A 15,964-nucleotide genomic window follows, 5' to 3' on the forward strand; every position below is an offset into this window, starting at 1 on the left:
TGCTCATCAACAGTCAGGGTGAGGGCTGATCAAGTCACCGTTTCTCCTAGTGTTCATTTCACTTTAACAGGTTTCCTTTTTGGTGCTCAGTTAGTTGTCACCTATCAAGGAGAACAAGTGGTATTTGTCCCTTTGGGATTGGCTTATTACACTCAGCATAATGTTTTCCAAATTCCTAACAGGGATCACTTTTCAGTTAAAATTTAAACACCTAAGAATAATTGTGTGTTAATTACAGAGTTCAACCAATGGTACTAGAACAAAAAAAATGCTAAAATGGATAAAGTATTACATTGTACATCAACCGTCAGGACAAGAGCTGATCAAGTCACTGTTTCTCATAGTGTCCCTTTCATTTCAACAAGTTTCCCCTTTGGTGCTCAGTTAGTTGTCACTGATCAGGGAGAACATATGATATTTGTCCCTTTGGGACTGGCTTATTTCACTCAGCATGATGTTTTCCAGATTCCTCCATTTTGTTGCAAATGACCGGGTTTTGTTGTTTTTTACTGCTGTATAGTATTCTATAGAGTACATATCCCACAATTTCTTTATCCAGTCTACTGTTGATGGGCATTTTTCATTTCACTTGGATAAATACCTAAAAGTGGAACAGTTGGCTCATCTGATTGTTCTATTTCTAATTTTTCACAGAAACTTCATACTGTTTTCCATTATGGCTTTCTCAATTTACATTGCCATCAACAGTTTACAATGATTTTCTTTCTGTACTTTGCTAACACTTGGGTTTTTTTAAATTTTTTGTTAATAGCTATATTAACAAGCTTTGAGGTGATTTCTCATGAATTTCATTTACCTTTCTCTTATGGTTAGTGATGTTGAATGCTTTTTATTATACTTATTGTCCATTTATATGCTTTCTGTGAGAAGATCCCTATTTAGCTTCTTTGCTAAATTTTTAAACTGGGCAAAATTTATGTATTTATTTGTTTTTGCTATTGAATGGTATGAATTTCTCTTACATTTTGGAGATTAACCCCTTACTTTATATATGCTTTGGGAATATTCTCTCCCACCCCATAGGCTGCCTTTTCATCTTGTTGAATATTTTCTTTTGAAGTCCAGGAATTTTTAATTTGATGCTGTTTCCTGTGTTTATTTTTGCTTTTGTTGTTTGTGTTTTTGGTATCGCAACAACAACAAAAAAATTGCTGTCAACACCATCTCAAGACATAGAAGCTTTTGCACTATATTTTTCTTCTAGAAGTTTTTTGGTTCCAAGGTTTTCAGTCAATTCTTTAATCCATTTTGGGTTGAGTTTTCCATGTTACATAAGTTAGAGAACCAATTTCAGTTTTATTAATATGGATATACAGTTTTATCAATACCATTTGTTAAAAAGATTTTTCTTTTCCCATTATATATATTTCAGACCTTTGTAGAAAATTAAATGACTATGTATTTTGGGCTTTTTTTTTTAGGGCTTTCTGTTTTGTTCTGTTGGTTATTTTTTTTAACTTTTATTTAATGAATATAAATTTCCAAAGTACGACTTATGGATTACAATGGCTTCCCCCCCCCATAACGTCGCTCCCACCCGCAACACTCCCCTTCCATTCACATCAAGATTCATTTTCGATTATCTTAATATACAGAAGATCAGCTTAGTATACATTAAGTAAAGATTTCAAGAGTTTACTCCCACACAGAAACATAAAGTGAAAAATGATAGATGATTTTTGAAATGATGATGAAATCAGATCAGACCTATTGTCATGTTTAATCCCAGTGAGAGTCAAGTTGGGAGTTGATAATTTCTTTTTTTACAGAAGATCAGTATAGTATACATTAAGTAAAGATTTCAACAGTTTGCACCCCCATAGAAACACAAAGTGAAATATACTGTTTGAGTACTCGTTATAGCATTAAATCTCAATGTACACACTAAGGACAGAGATCCTACATGAGGAGTAAGTGCACAGTGACTCCTGTTGTTGACTTTACCAATTGACACTCCTGTCTATGGCATCAGTAATCTCCCTATGCTCCAGTCATGAGTTTCCAAGGCTATGGAAGCCCTCTGAGTTCTCCGACTCTTATCTTGTTTAGACAAGGTCATAGTCAAAGTGGAGGTTCTCTCCTCCCTTCAGAGAAAGGTACCTCCTTCTTTGAAGACCTGTTCTTTCCACTGGGATCTCACTCAGAGATCTTTTTGCCAGAGTGTCTTGGCTTTCCATGCCTGAAATACTCTCATGGGCTTTTCAGCCAGATCCGAATGGCTTTAGGGCTGATTCTGAGGCCAGAGTGCTATTTAGGACATCCGCCATTCTATGAGTCTGCTGAGTATCTCACTTCCCATGTTGGATCACTCTCCCCTTTATTTATTCTATCGGTTAGTGTTAGCAGGTACTAGACTTGTTTATGTGTTCCCTTTGACTCTTAGTCCTTTCATTATGATCAATTGTGAACTGAAATTGATCACTTGGAATAGTGAGATGGCATTGGTAAATGCCTCTTGATGGGATTGAATTGAAATCCCCTGGTATGTTTCTAACTCTACCATTTGGAGCAAGTCAGCTTGAGCATGTCCCAAATTATACATCTCTTCCCTCTCTTATTCCCACTCTTATGTTTAACAGGGATCACATTTCAGTTAATTTTCAACACTTAAGAATAACTGTGTGATAATTACAGAATTAAACCAGTCATATTAAGTAGAACAGACAAAAACACTACTAAGAGGGATAATGTATTAAGTTGTTCATTAACAGTCAGGGCTATGCTGATCAAGTCACCATTTCTCATAGTGTCCATTTCACTTCAACAGGTTTCTTTTTTGGTGTTCAGTCAGTTGTCACCGATCAGGGAGAACATATGGTATTTGTCCCTTTGGGACTGGCTTACTTCACTCAGCATGATGTGTTCCAGATTCCTCCATTTTGTTGCAAATGACTGGATTTCGTTGTTTCTTACTGCGGAATAGTATTCTAAAGAATACATATCCCATAATTTCTTTATCCGGTCTACCGTTGATGGGCATGTAGGTTGGTTCCAGGTCTTGGCTATTGTGAATTGTGCTGCAATAAACATTAAGGTGCAGACAGCTTTTTTGTTTGCCAATTTAATTTCCTTTGGGTAAATTCCAAGGAGTGGGATGGCTGGGTTGAACGGTAGGGTTATCTTCAGGTTTCTGAGGAATCTCCAGACTGACTTCCATAGTGGCTTCACCAGTTTGCATTCCCACCAACAGTGGGTTAGTGTCCCTTTTTCCCTACATCCTCGCCAGCATCTGTTGTTGGTAGATTTCTGTATGTGAGCCATTCTCACCCGGGTGAGGTGAAACCTCATTGTGGTTTTGATTTGCATTTCCCTGATTACTAGTGATCCTGAACATTTTTTCATGTGCCTGGACAACCTACTTATTTTTAATTTTTTTCATTTATTTTCATTTTTATTTGAAAGAGAGACCAACAGACACACATACTCACACACATTCACTCTCTCTCTCACACACACACAAAATGCCCACAAAAGCTAGGCCTGGATCAGGCTGAAGCCAGGAGCCCAGAACTTCATCTGGCTCTCCCATGTGGGTGGCAGGGACCCAAGTTCTTGAGTCATGATCTGCTCTTTTCCCAGTATGTGCATTAGTAGGAGGATGGATTAGAAATGAAATAGATGGGATTTGAATCAGGCACATCATTGCAGGATGTGAGTGTCCCAAGCAACGACTTCACCAGTTTACCAAACTCTTGCCTGATAATCTGTTTAATGTTACCCATTTTGGTAGGGATAGAGCAGCATCTCATTGTTTTGTAATTTCCCAGATGAATACTGACATTGAGCACGTCTGCTTGGATGTATTAGTCATTAGTGCCCTCAAATCTTTTTGCTGACTTTTTATTGACCAGTAGACATTTATGCTGAGTCCTACATGTCAGTCTTTTGTCAGATCTGTGATTTGCATATATTTTCTTCCAGGCTGTGCCTGTTTGTTTATTTTCTTAATGGTATTTTTTGGTGAGCAGAAAATTTTAACTTTAATTAACCATTTTTTTCTCTTATGTTTATTTCTTAGAGTGCTATATCTAAAAGCTTTATAATTTTAGCTTTTAAATTTAGGTCTGTGATCCTCATCAAATTTATTTTTGTGAATGGTTTGAAGCTGGGTTTGTATTTTGTATTTTTCTTTTTTTTTAATACCACGTACATATTTAGTTGTTTTAGCATTAGTTGTTCAGCATACTTTCCTTTTTTCATTGGGCTTCTGTGCCACTATTGTGAAAATGAAATGCTCTATTTCTTTTTTTTAACTTTTATTTAGTAAATATAAATTTCCAAAGTACAGTTTATGGATTACAATGGCTTTTTTCCCCCCTATAACTTCCCTCCCACCTGCAACCCTCCCATCTCCCACTCCCTCTCCCGTTCCATTCACATCAAGATTCATTTTCAATTCTCTTTATATACAGAAGACCAATTTAGTATATACCAAGTAAAGATTTCAACAGTTTGCACCCACACAGAACACAAAGTGCAAAATACTGTTTGAGCACTAGTCATAGCATTAATTCACATTGAACTACACATTAAGGACAGAGATCTTACATGAGGAGTAAGTGCACAGTGACTCCTGTTGTTGACTTAACAAATTGATACTCTTGTTTAAAGCATCAGCAATCTCCCCAGGCTCTAGTCATGAGTTGCCAAGGCCATGGAAGCCCCCTGAGCTTGCCGACTTTGATCTTATTTCAACAAGGCCATAGTCAAAGTGGAAGTTCTCACCTCCCTTCAGAGAAAGGTACCTCCTTCTTTGATGGCCCATTCGTTCTACTGGGAATTCACAGAGATCTTTCATTTAAGTTTGTTTGTTGTTGTTGTGGTTTTTTTTTTTTTTTTTTTGCCAGAGTGTCTTGGTTTTCCATGCCTAAAATACTCTCATGGGCTCTTCAGCCAGATCCGAATGCCTTAAGAGTTGATCCTGAGGCCAGAGTGCTGTTTAGGACATCTGCCATTCTATGAGTCTGCTGTGTATCCCACTTCCCATGTTGGATCATTCTCTCCCTTTTTTATTCTATCAGTTAGTATTAGCAGACATTAGTCTTGTTTATGTGATCCCTTTGACTCTTAGACCTATCATTATGATCAATTGTGAACTGAAATTGATCACTTGGACTAATGAGATTGCATTGTTACATGCCACCTTGATGGGACTGTATTGGAATCCCCTGGCACCACTTGGGGCAAGTCAGCTTGAGCATGTCCCAAATGGTACATCTCCTCCCTCTCTTATTTCCACTCTTATATTTAACAGATATCACTTTTCAGTTAACTTTAAACACCTAAGAATAATTGTGTGTTAATTACAGAGTTCAAACAATAGTATTAGCTAGAACAAAAAAATACTAAAAGGGATAAAGTATTACATTGTACATCAACAGTGATGACAAGGGCTGATCAAGTCACTGTTTCTCATAGTGTCCATTTCACTTCACTTGGTTTCCTCTTTGGTGAGATCGGTTAGTTGTCACTGATCAGGGAGAACATATGGTATTTGTCCCTTTGGGACTGGCTTATTTCACTCAGCATGATGTGTTCCAGATTCCTCCATCTTGTTGCAAATGACCGGATTTCATTGTTTTTGACTGCTGTATAGTATTCTATAGAGTACATGCCCCACAATTTCTTTATCCAGTCTACTGTTGATGGGCATTTGGGTTGATTCCAGATCTTAGCTATTGTGAATTGAGCTGCAATAAACATTAAGGTGCAGACAGCTTTTTTGTTTGCCAATTTAATTTCCTTTGGGTAAGTTCTAAGGAGTGGGATGGTTGGGTCATGTGGTAGGGTTATATTCAGGTTTCTGAGGAATCTCCAGACTGACTTCCATAGTGGCTTAACCAGTTTGCATTCCCACCAGCAGTGGGTTAGTGTCCCTTTTTCCCTACATCCTCGCCAGCATCTGTTGTTGGTAGATTTCTGAATGTCAGCCATTCTGACCGGGTGAGGTGAAACCTCATTGTGGTTTTGATTTGCATTTCCCTGATTGCTAGTGATCCTGAACATTTTTTCATGTGCCTGCTGGCCACTTGGATTTCCTCTTTTGAAAAATGTCTGTTGAGGTCCTTGACCCATCTGTTAAGTGGGTTGTTTGTTTTGATGTTGTGGAGTTTCTTGATCTCATTGTAGATTCTGGTGATCAACCCTTTATCTGTTGCATAGTTTGCAAATATTTTTTCCCATTCTGTTGGTTGCCTCTTCACTTTCCTGACTGTTTCTTTTGCAGTACAGAAACTTCTCAATTTGATGCAATCCCAAATGTTAATTTTGGCTTTGACTGCCTGTGCTTCTAGGGTCTTTTTCAAGAAGTCTTTGCCTGTGCCTATATCTTACAGGGTTTCTCCAATGTTCTCTAATAATTTGATGGTGTCGGGTCGTAGATTAAGGTCTTTAATCCATGTTGAGTGGCTTTTTGTGTAAGGTGAATGGTAGAGGTCTTGCTTCATGCTTCTGCATGTGGAAATCCAGTTTTCCCAGCACCATTTATTGAATAGACTGTCCTTGCTCCAGGGGTTGGTTTTGGATCCTTGATCAAATATAAGTTGGCTGTAGATGTTTGGATTGATTTCTGGTGTCTCTATTCTGTTCCATTGGTCTATCCATCTGTTTCTGTACCAGTACCAGGCTGTTTTGATTACAACTGCCCTGTAGTATGCCCTGAAATCTGGTATTGTGATGCCTCCTGCTTTGTTTTTGTTGTACAAGATTGCTTTAGCTATTCGAGGTCTCTTGTGCCTCCATATGAATTTTAGCATCATTTTTTCCAGATCTGAGAAGAATTTCTTTGGTATTTTGATTGGTATTGCATTGAATCTATAAATTGCTTTTGGGAGAATGGACATTTTGATGATGTTGATTCTTCCAATCCATGAGCATGGAAGATTTTTCCATTTTTTGGTATCCTCTTCTATTTCTTTCTTTAAGGTTTTGTAATTCTTATCGTAGAGATCTTTAACGTCCTTGGTTAAGTTTATTCCAAGGTATTTGATGGTTTTTGTGGCTATTGTGAATGGGATTGATCTTAGAAGTTCTTTCTCAGTCGTGACATTGCCTGTGTGTCCTTTTGTGCACTGATTTTATATCCTGCTACTTTGACAAACTCTTCTATGAGTTCCAATAGTCTCTTAGTAGAGTTCTTTGGATCTCCTAAGTAAAGAATCATATCATCTGCAAAGAGGGATAGTTTGAGTTCTTCTTTCCCAATTTGTATCCCTTTAATTTCTTTTTCTTGCCTAATAGCTCTGGCTAAAACTGCCAGAACTACATTGAATAGCAGTGGTGAGAATGGGCATCCCTGTCTGGTACCAGATCTCAGTTGAAATGCTTCCAACTTTTCCCCCATTCCATAGGATGCTGGCCGTGGGTTTTTCATAAATTGCTTTGATTGTATTGAGGAATGTTCCCTCCATACCCAGTTTTCATCATGAAAGGGTGTTGTATTTTATCAAATGCTTTCTCTGCGTCTATTGAGATAATCATATGGTTTTTCTTCTGCAGTCTGTTAATGTGATGTATCACAGTGATTGATTTGCAAACATTGAACCATCCCTGGATACCAGGGATAAATCCCACTTGGTCTGGGTGGATGATCTTTCTGATGTGTTGTTGCATTCTATTGGCCATAATTTTATTGAGGATTTTTGCATCTATGTTCATCAGGGATACTGGTCTGTAATTTTCTTTCAATACTGCATCTTTTTCTGGCTTAGGAATTAAGGTGATGCCGGCTTCATAGAAAGAATTTGGGAGGACTCCCTCTTTTTCGATTGTTCTGAATAGTTTGAGAAGAAATGGAGTTCTTCTTTAAATGTCTGGTAGAATTCAGCAGTGAATCCATCTGGTCCTGGGCTTTTCTTTGTTGGGAGGGCCTTTCTTTGTTGGGAGGGCCTTTATTACTGTTTCAATTTCTGTCTCAGTTATGGGTCTGTTTAGGTTTTCGATGTCTTCCTGGTTCAATTTAGGTAGGTTGCATGTGTCCAGGAATCTATCCATTTCTGATAGATTTCCCTGTTTGCTGGCATACAAGTCCTTGTAGTAATTTCTGATGATTGGTTTTATTTCTGTGGTGTCTGTTGTTACATTTCCTTTTTCATCTCTGATTTTGTTGATTTGGGTCTTTTCTTTTTTTAGTTAGTTTGGCCAATGGGGTGTCAATTTTGTTTATTTTTTCAAAAAACCAGCTCTTCGTTTGGCTGATTTTTTGTAATGTTTTTTTGGATTCCATCCTGTTGATTTCTTCTCTGATTTTAATTATTTCTCTTCTCCTACTAAATTTGGGTCTGGTTTGCTGAAGTTTTTCTAGAACATTGAGATGCATTGAAATCTCATTTACTTGGTGCCTTTCCAATTTCTTGATGTAGGCACCTATTGCTATAAACTTTTGTCTTAACACTTCTTTTGCTGTATCCCATAAGTTTTGATATGCTGTGCTGTTGTCCTCATTTACTTCCAGAGAGTTTTTGATTTCTCTTTTGATTTCTTCTATGACCCAGTGTTCATTCAGGAGCATGTTACTCAGTCTCCATGCATTTGTATATTCTTTAGGGATTCCTGAGTTGCTAATTTCCAACTTCATTCCTTTATGGTCTGAGAAACTGCATTGTATGATTCTAATTCTTTTGAATTTGTTGAGACTTGCTTTATGGCCTAGTATGTGGTCAATCCTAGAGAAGGTTTCCATGTACTGCTGAGAAGAATGTAAATGCTTTATGTGTAGGATGAAAAGTTCTGTATATATCTGTTAGATACATTTGGGCAATAGTGTCATTTAAATCTACTGTTTCCTTGTTGATCTCTGTCCTGATGATCTGTCTATTTCTGAGAGTGGAGTATTGAAGTCCCCCAGTACTATTGTATATATTGGGGTCTAAGTCTCCCTTTAAGTCCCTTAACAAATCTTTTAAATAAACCGGTGCCCTGTAATTAGGTGCATATACATTGATAATCATTATATCTTCCTGTTGATTTGATCCCTTAATCATTATATAGTGCCTCTCTTTGTCTCTCTTAACAGTTTTTGTGTTATAGTTTATTTCGTCTGATATTAACATGGCTATACCCACTCTTTTTTCATTTCTGCTGGCATAGTATATCTTTTTCCAGCCTTTCACTTTCAGTCTGCATGCATCTATGTTGGAAAGATGTGTTTCTTATAAGCAGGAAATAGATGGGTTTTGTACCTTAATCCATTCAGCCAGTCTGTGCCTTTTAACTGGAGAGTTGAGGCCATTAACGTTCAATGTGACTATTGATAAGTAGTAACTTTGGCCTGCCATTTTCCCAAAGATATTTTCTAATATATGCTTTGAACTTCCTGTGATCTTTTGCTGTGAGGTTTCCTTCCTTTACCCTCTTTCATATTTTTTTTTTTGACAGGCAGAGTGGACAGTGAGAGAGAGAGACAGAGAGAAAGGTCTTCCTTTTGCCGTTGGTTCACCCTCCAATGGCCGCCATGGCTGGCGCGCTGCGGCCGGCGCACCACGCTGACCCGAAAGCAGGAGCCGGGTGCTTATCCTGGTCTCCCATGAGGTGCAGGGCCCAAGCACTTGGGCCATCCTCCACTGCACTCCCGGGCCACAGCAGAGAGCTGGCCTGGAAGAGGGGCAACCGGGACAGAATCCGGTGCCCCGACTGGGACTAGAACCTGGTGTGCTGGCGCCGCTAGGTGGAGGATTAGCCTACTGAGCCGTGGCACCGGCCCTTCTTTCATATTGATGACTGTGTTTCTGTGTTTCTGTGTGTAACACATCTTTAAGCATCTTTTGCAGAGCTGGTTGAGTGGCGACATATTCTTTCAATTTCTGTTTACTATGAAAGGTCTTTATTTCGCCTTCATTCACAAATGAGAGCTTTGCAGGATATAATATTCTGGGCTGGCAGTTTTTCTCTCTTAGCATCTGGGCTATGTCTTGCCATTCCCTTCTAGCCTGTAGGGTTTCTGATGAGAAGTCTGCTGTGAGTCTAATTGGAGATCCTCTGAGAGTAATCTGATGTTTCTCTCTTGCACATTTTAGAATCTTTTCTTTATTACAGTGTTTCGTGTTGAGGATCTCTTTTGGTCATGTTTACTAGGGGTTCTATGAGCTTCCTGTACTAGGATGTCTCTGTCCTTCTCCAAACCCAGGAAGTTCTCTGCAAGTATCTCACTAAAAAGACCTTCTAATCCTTTCTGTCTCTCCATGCCTTCAGGAACTCCTAGAACCGGAATGTTGGTTTTTTTTAATAGTATCTTGTATATTCCCAACAATATTTTTTAGATTTCTAATTCCCTCTTCTTTTCTTTGGTTTGACTGTATACTTTCCTGTGCTCTGTCTTCTAAGTCCGATTTTCTCTCTTCTGCTTCACTGACTCTGTTTTTAAGGTTCTTTAATGTGTTTTTCATTTGATCTATTGAATTCTTCATTTCATTTTGATTTCTCTTCACTATCACACTTTCCTGTTCTACTAGTTTCTGCATTTCATTTTGATTCCTCCTTAAGATTTCATTTTCACAAGAGAGATTTTCTATCCTGTCCAGTAAGGATTTCTGTAGTTGAAGAATTTGTTTTTCAAAACTTCTAAATGTTCTTATCATAAATTTTTTGAAATCCTTATCTTTCATTTCTTCTATCTCTCATCTTCATAATCTTGGCTTGGGGTGTCTTGTTCATTTCCGGGCATCATAATGTCTTCCTTGTTCTTATTTCCTCTGTTTCTGTGTTTGCTGCTTGGCATTGTGGAGATATTCTGTGGATTCTTTTTCCCTCGCTGTGGTGTTTTTTTCTTGTTATACTATGACTGTATTAAGTGGACTATCTGCTTTTGGAGGAGCCTTAGAGGCTTGAGATGGGTGTGGCCAGAGAGCTCTGTTTGGTTCTTCAGTGTTAAGGGTGTGCCAAAGGTGACACATTCAGGTTAGGCATGGTAAATCAATCTCTCTCTCTCTCTCTCTCTCTCTCTCTCTCTCTGATTCAGAAGGGAAGTAATCCCACACAGCTGAGCAGAATTGAAGGTAGTCAGCTTCCAGTCTCTGGCTCCTGTGGGTATATCATTCACCTGCTCTTTCCCAAGGACCACAAAAAGAATCTGTTCTGCCCTCAGTGTGGGCTCAAATTCTCCTGCAGTCTCCCACTGGGTTGCCAGGGTTACCGAATTGTAGCATCTCTGGAGAATACTCACTCTATGAGTTCTCTCACCCACCATCTCTTTTTCACTGTCTCAGTTCATTAGCTCCACACATTCACTAGGTCCTATCCTCCTGTTATTTCACCCCCTCAGAGTCAGGTTTTTGTTTGACTGAGGGCGGGCACAGCTCTGAGGTCGAGCATAGCCCTTAGGTCGTGCAGCTTTTATGTATGTCCAAAATTGTGCCTGCTCTTTGTCTTGCTTGCCTTTGTGAGGTGGGCAGAGAGAGAGAGAAACTCTCGGTACCAGTCCCTTTTTTCCCCCTCTCTCCTCTAGTTAGCCTGGTGAACTTTCCCCAGGCCTCGTTCCCTCTAGGCTCTATTTGCCATTTCCCTGCCAATGTCTCGGGTTACTGAGGGTTTGCCTCACCTTCCCTTCCAGCGCAGATGTGTAGACTCCGAGGTTGGGCTCTGGAGCCGTGGGCATCCGTGTCACATCCACTAGATCCGGAAGAGTTTCCTCTGTAGTTTTTTCCCTGAACCTTTCCCTGAAACTACAGTAACTCCACTTTTATTAAACTATCTTTTCCCAGACTATCAGTGCGCGTCCTCACTATTCCGCCATCTTGGCTCTGCCCTCCCAAATGGTCTATTTATAAACTCTCTTTTTTTAATGATTGCTTTAGATTGTCTTAAGCCCTTTGAATTTCTGTGCACATTTTAGGATGATCAATTTCTACCCAAAATGTCCATTGTGATTATATTTGAGATTGAGATGATCTGTTAATCAGTTTGTAGAAAACAGACTGTGGAACGATATTATGTCTCAATTCATGAACATGGTGTATCTACTCATTTACATGTTTAATTGCTCTCAGCAATGTATTGGAATCACATTCTCATTTGAACCCACTTTTTGGGCTTTTGCAGCTAAAATTCCCTGGAACCTACTCGTCTCTAGACCCTCATTGGTCTCCATGTGTTATGTCCAATCTCATTTCTGTCTTCCACTTTACCTATCTCTCAGCTGCCTTTGGTCATCTGTCCATCTATCCTTGAGTCACTTTGTTTGTTCACCTGGCTTCTGTGGGTTTCCTCCCACCTCACTGCCCACTCCTTTAAAACCTCTTTTTTTTTTTTTAATTGCTGGGTGCTTCTCTGCTTCCTGATATATAAATGTGGGAGGGATTTGAGCCTCAGTCCTCAAACATCTCTCCCTCATCCACTCTCAGTCAGTCTCATGGTGAAAATATGCTATTTAAAACCAACCATCAGATTTAAAGTCATCCGACTCCCAGTTTTACATCTCATCCTGAATCCCAGATTTGCGTATCCAGAGTCTTCATGAAGACATACATTTTCCTAAGAGTCTTCATCTGGGTCTATCAAAGTTCTTTCAAACCTAATCTCTGTAAACTTGCACTCTTGATTTGCTTCCTGCCACCTGCTGTGGTCCCCAGCTCAGCAACTGTGTTTTTCTTCCTCTTGAGCGTTTGCCAGTCTTCCAGTCTGCCTTGACACCTCTCCTTCTTTCACACCCTGTATCACCACCCACGTTGGGAAACCTTCCTGGCTGTGTCTTCACAGTGTACCTTAGGTGTGCCTGCTTCTCCCTGTCATTTCGCCTGGCCAACTGCAGTGCTCTCCCATACAGTCTGCCTTCTCTAGGTCTATTCTTTACCTACACAACTTGAGTAATCTTTTGAAATGTCACAGCCTTTCGCTCCCTTGATTAAAACCTTCTGGAGCCTGCCATTCTGTTTAGAAAACACAGGTAAACTCTACGATGGGTTGCAAAGGCTTCTGTGGTCAGACCGCCCTGTTGCCTCTCTGGCTTCATCCTCCACTGCTGCACTTGCTTCCACAGCACTCTGACGCACTGGCCTTCTTGTTGTTTTGTTTTGGCCTCAGGGCCTTGGCAGCGTCTGTTTCTTCCTGGATCCTTTCCCTAGATGCTCACAGGGCGTGTTACCTGACTTTATGTCTCAGTTCAGTGTCTTCTCTCTCCCTGTCTAAGGAGCGTCCCTCCTCCTCCCTCGGCACTCTTCACTCCTTTACTCCTTTTTTGTTTGCTTGCTTCACAGTATTTAACATTGCCTGATTTTGTACTTGTTTGTTTTAATTTTTTGTAGTCGCTCTGATGTAATAGAATATAAGCTCCATGAAGATTGGGTCTTTCCACCTTGTGTCATGAATGCTGTAACAGTGCCTGTCACATAGTTGATGCTCAGTAAATATGTGTTGAATAAATGAGCTTGGGCAAGTTAATATTTCTGACTCAATTTTCTTCATCTGAGAAATGGAAGAAATACCTGCTTCATGGGGCAGATACGGATGTCCAAATGCTGGGTTAAGTTATGATATGGCAGTCATGCTGACTGTTTGGTAATTATCATTTAGCAATATAAATGACTTAACTCTCATATAGATGTATGCTATGTAAGGTGGAATTTGTCTATTAAATGCCTTTTACAATAGTTGATTTCAGAGTTACAACTAGTGACCTACATTTATTGATAGGGGAAGTAAATTTTAACATAGCCCCTGACTTTTACGTAGAGTTTTTGGCTTTATGGTGGTGTAAAAATGTGCCCGTGGGATCAGTATCGTGGCACAGTGGGTTAAGCTACAGTTTGTGATACCTACACCCCATATCAGAGTGCCAGTTCAGGTCCCCGCTTTTCCACTTCTGATTAAGCTCCCTGCGAGAGTTCCTGGGAAGGCAGTGGAAGAGGGCCTAAGTGTTTGGGACCCTGCCACCCTCATGGGGAACCCAGATGGAGTTCGGGGCTGCTGGCTTCAGTCTGGACCAGCCCCAGCCTCTTGGCTGTTTTGAGGAGTAAACCCATGGATGAAAGATCTCTTTTTTTCTGTGTCTGTCTCTCCCACTGTCACTTTGCTTTTCAAATAAGAAAGTGAATTGTAAAATAGATAAATAGAAATGAACATGCACGCTGCAGACATTTCTATTTTTCACTTTGAATACAGTATTCAATACATTTGGCTTTGTGTTAGATGATTTTGGCCAACTGTAGGAGAATGTAGATGTTTTGAGCATGTTTAATATGGACTAGCTAAACGATGAAGATGGCGAGCTGGGTGTATTCAGTGTATTTTTGACTTAGGATTGCTTTATCTGGATTTAGCTTCATGGTAAGTTGAGGAGCACCTGACTCATGGACAGTTGAATGCCAGAGCATTTCTAAGTAGCCAGACCAGGCAGGCCAACAGAACACATTCACAAGGCATAATTAGTTCTCTAATGAATTTGCTGTTGCTGATTGCTATATGGTGTTGAGTGATTTTTTTTTAAACCTGTGCCACCAGAAGGCTTTCGGGAGACCTGAGTTTGTGCTGCCCCTTGAAATGCAGGGGAGGATGAGAAAATGGAATGTACCAATTTGGTTGGAAGGAGGGATCTTGTGAGGAAGCTGTGTGAGTGCAATGCAAAGAAGACAGGATAGGGGTGACAGCAAGTGGCCGAAGGCAAAAGGAACTGCTGGGGCAACAGGACACCATCCCATGCTTGGACTGGCTGGGCAAGGAAAGACATGCTTCTGGGTGATTAATAAGCAAGGGAAATTATTGGGAGAAGGTTGCTATCGCAACTTGTCCCATGTTCCCTGACAGCGCAGGCAGCCTGGCGGTAACCTCTACTTTATGCTTTGTGTGCAGTGGACAGGTCTGCAAGTCCAGAGGCAGGAAGGAACAGGAGGGCCTGGAAACCAAGTTGGAGCTTCCCATTTACCCGTGAGAATTCTCTAGTGTGTAGTGACGTCAACGAGAAGGTAAGTGATCATTTTCGCTCTGACTCCTTATTAAGAAAGAAAAGAGTATGGGAAACTAGGAATTAAATGTCTTCAGTGAACACAATAATTTATGTTTTTGACATGCACATTAAGGAACACTTGGCTTGTTTTTTAGGAGAGCATATTGTGTCAGACTAGTCATACAAAGCTGTGTTCTTATTATGTTATGAAAGGAAAACATGCATTGTATGCGAAGCAGCCCAAGGATGAGGATATTTCAAAAGGTTCATGGAAAATGAAATTTAAAATATTTTAAAATTTTGGTGCAAAAAAGTGCACTGGAGGGGTCTTCCCAAAGGTCCAGGAGAATGCATATGAAGGGGTTAGGCGTGGTGGCACTGTGCCACAGCTTGGGATGATCACATCCCATATCGGCCTGGGATCAGGTCCTACCTCTGCCTGCAATTCAGCTTCTTGCAAGTGGATGGAGTGTGGGCTCCTAGCTTTGGCCTGATTCACCCATGGCTGTTGCAGGCTTCTGGTGTGTGAACCAGAAGATGGAAGGAAGACTTCTCTCTCTCTCTGCCTTTGAAATAAATGCATAAACTTAAAAAAAAAAGATAAAGTGCATATTGGGAAAAAAAACTATGCATGAATTTCAACACTTTTTGCACTAAAATATCTTTGAATTCCATTTTATATGAGCTTTTTGAAGTACTCTCACAGTCTGTGAATTGATGAAATTATTAAAAAGTTAGCTAGGCAGTGCTGAGATACAATTTGCTTGAAATTACTCAGTTTTGTGTGAAAGGACAGTAACTAAAAGGGTGCCCGTGGCATGTACCTTAAATTTTCTGTGACTGCCAAGTTACAAAATGTTGTTACCTTTTGAAGGTTTGTGAAAGGTCTGTGAGCAAACTGTGGTCATCATGAAAATGAGCCTGAAAATATGAGAGCAGCCACATAAAATGGAACATAGATAGGACTCGTGACAGATGTTGCAGGAGGAGTGGATGTGGAGACAAAGAGCGCTGTTGTCATTAACACAGCCTGGCCACACGTGTCGCAGATTAAATAATGAATGCTAGTTG

At 40.0% G+C, this 15,964-nt stretch overlaps 1 protein-coding gene across 5 annotated transcripts in view; it reads left to right on the forward strand.

Annotated features, from left to right (window-relative positions):
- PLD1 (phospholipase D1) overlaps nt 1-15,964 on the forward strand; it is a 244,843-nt gene that overhangs the window by 38,180 nt on the left and 190,699 nt on the right. For all 5 annotated transcript variants that reach the window (XR_011388052.1, XR_011388054.1, XM_070072511.1 and 2 more), the window contains exon 2: nt 14,800-14,912. The gene's annotated coding sequence lies outside the window, so the exon portion shown is untranslated. The remainder of the gene's footprint in view (nt 1-14,799; nt 14,913-15,964) is intronic.

This window comes from Oryctolagus cuniculus, chromosome 4 (assembly GCF_964237555.1).
Source record: "Oryctolagus cuniculus chromosome 4, mOryCun1.1, whole genome shotgun sequence".
Taxonomy (NCBI): domain Eukaryota; kingdom Metazoa; phylum Chordata; class Mammalia; order Lagomorpha; family Leporidae; genus Oryctolagus; species Oryctolagus cuniculus.